Source organism: Lagenorhynchus albirostris, chromosome X (genome assembly GCF_949774975.1).
Source record: "Lagenorhynchus albirostris chromosome X, mLagAlb1.1, whole genome shotgun sequence".
NCBI classification, from domain to species: Eukaryota; Metazoa; Chordata; class Mammalia; order Artiodactyla; family Delphinidae; genus Lagenorhynchus; species Lagenorhynchus albirostris.
Window position 1 is genome coordinate 33,661,664 of NC_083116.1, and position 2,982 is coordinate 33,664,645.

Genomic DNA, 2,982 nt, shown 5'->3' on the forward strand with positions numbered 1-2,982 from the left:
AGACAAAGAGTATAATAACTGCACATAAAATGAAAGACATAAAAGCCAGGTTGAATTGTAGCTTCTAGTTCCCTATGACCTTAGTTATGCAACAACACTTGATGTAACTGGGCTTTGTGAGCCAGAAATTAAGACGAATGTCCTGTCAAAGTGTTAGAATATTTGAAATTGTAACTGTCTCTGAAAATCTAAGTCCATGAAAAATATAGGCTAGGTATTATTTTCTCCATCTGTCAGATGAGAAAATGGCATCCTAGAAAGATTTAGTGGAGGAAGCCTAGGAAAAACAAATCCCAGGTGATAGAGTCCACATGACCTTTCTCCAAGACTAGTGTTCTTTCAACTATATGTTCAGTCTCTACCTCCTCTGAACAGGCCTTGAAAACCACATAGCTAATGAACTTCCAAATCACATCTCTCCTTCAAATATTCATTAAAATTTCTAAACCAAAATGCATAATTATATTATAGAAATAATTAACATTATGTGGGAAAAATCATTACTCTAAACATTTCAATCAGCAATAATTGTGCCTCAGATAAACTTCATGAGCTGTGATATTGCCACTGCACAAAGATACATTAAAAGTTTATTCAGAATAAAAAGTTGATGTACAAACCACTTGAATCAGAAAAAAAATGTGAATGGATGTTTTAATATAACAGTTTATTATTTTCATCACTTTTGTACAACCTTTGATGACCTGAATTAACTGAATTAACTGTGTAGCTTCCAACTTTTAAGAAATCTGGCTTGCTTAGTTTCACTTGATGAAATTTCTTGCACCATGACAAACATCTCTACTAACCTTCTTCTGACATTTGAAGAAACGCATTCTGACTATGTACAAACAAGCAACTGTAATATAATATAATCCTTGAAAATTACCTTGTTACCTAGACAAGAGGGTGAACAGTCCATTATTAAGTTTAAGAAAAAAAGGATGCGTGTTGAGTAGAAGCAGTGCTAATCAATCCAACATGTTTAACACGACTGAACTTCTAAGAGTTGACAGGGACTCAAATGGTCAACAAATCCTGCTGATGGTAATTTATTAATACTTTGAGCATGTGTATGCCTTTTCTGCAATTTGTCTCTGATGGTCCAGCAGTACACTCATGCTCAGTCTCCTTTGGGACAGTCACAGATGTCTCTAAGGCAGCTGTACTGGAGTCTAGAGTGTCACTTATGGTTTCAGTTTTTCACCATTGAGAACGATGTTGGCTGTGAGTTTGTCATATATGGCCTTTATTATGTTGAGGAAAGTTCCTTCTATGCCTACTTTATGGAAGGTTTTTTTCATAAATGGGTGTGGAATTTTGTCAAAAGCTTTCCCTGCATCTATTGAGATGAGCATATCATTTTCTCCTTCAATTTTTTAATATGGGGTATCACATTGATTGATTTGTGTACACTGTAGAATCCTTGCATTCCTGGGATAAACCTCACTTGGTCATGGTGTATGATCCTTTTAGTGTGCTGTTGGATTCTGTTTGCTAGTATTTTGTTGAGGATTTTGCATCTACGTTCATCAGCGATATTGGCCTGTAGCTTTTCTTTGTGACATCTTTGTATGGTTTTGGTATCAGTGTGATGGTGGCCTCGTTAAATGAGTTTCAGAGTGTTCCTCCCTCTGCTATATTTTGGAAGAGATTGAGAAGGATAGGTGTTAGCTCTTCTCTAAATGTTTGGTAGAATTTGCCTGTGAAGCCATCTGGTCCTGGGCTTTTGTTTGTTGGAAGATTTTTATCACAGTTTCAATTTCAGTGCTTGTGATTGGTCTGTTCATATTTTCTATTTCTTCCTGGTTCAGTCTTGGAAGGTTGTGCATTTCTAAGAATTTGTCCATTTCTTCCAGGTTGTCCGGTCTACTGGTATATAGTTGCTTGTAGTAATCTCTCATGATCCTTTTTATTTCTGCAGTATCAGTTGTTACTTCTCCTATTTCATTTCTAATTCTATTGATTTGAGTGTTTTCCCTTTTTTTCATGATGAGTCTGGCTAATGGTTTATCAATTTTGTTTATCTTCTCAATGAACCAGCTTTTAGTTTTATTGATCTTTGCTATCGTTTCCTTCATTTCTTTTTCATTTATTTCTGATCTGATCTATATGATTTATTTCCTCCTGCTAACTTCGGGGATTTTTGTTCTTCTTTCTCTAATTGCTTTAGATGTAAGGTGAGGTTGTTTATTTGAGATGTTTCTTGTTTCTTAAGGTAGGATTGTATTGCTATAAACTTCCCTCTTAGAACTGCTTTTGCTGCATCCCATAGGATTTGGGTCATCTTGCTTTCATTGTCATTTGTTCCTAGGTATTTTTTGATTTCCTCTCTGATTTCTTCACTGATCTCTTGGTTATTAAGTAGTGTGTTGTTTAGCCTCCATGTGTTTGTATTTTTTACAGAGTTTTTCCTGTAATTGATATCTAGTCTCATAGCGTTGTGGTCAGAAAAGATACTTGATATGATTTCAATTTTCTTAAATTTACCAAGGCTTGATTTGTGAAACAAGATATGATGTATCCTGGAGAATGTTCCATGAGCACCTGAGAAGAATGTGTATTCTGTTGTTTTCGGATGGAATGTCCTATAAATATCAATTAAGTCCATCTTGTTTAATGTATCATTTAAAGCTTGTGTTTTCTTATTTATTTTCATTTTGGATGATCTGTCCATTGGTTGGATTATCTGTCCATTGGTGAAAGTGGGGTGTTAAAGTCCCCTACTATGATTGTGTTACTGTTGATTTCCCCTTTTATGGCTGTTAGTATTTGCCTTATGTTTTAAGGTGCTCCTATGTTGGGTGCATAAATATTTACAATTGTTATATCTTCTTCTTGGATCGATCCCTTGATCATTATGTAATGTCCTTCTTTGTCTCTTGTAATAGTCTTGGTTTCAAAGTCTATTTTATCTGATATGAGAATTTCTACTCCAGCTTTCTTCTGATTTCAATTTGCATGGAATATCATTTTCCATGC

At 34.9% G+C, this 2,982-nt stretch overlaps 1 pseudogene; it reads right to left on the bottom strand.

Moving 5' to 3' along the window:
• Positions 1-455: 455 nt before the first annotated feature.
• LOC132514180 (U4 spliceosomal RNA) lies at positions 456-579 on the bottom strand (annotated as a pseudogene).
• Positions 580-2,982: the final 2,403 nt, after the last annotated feature.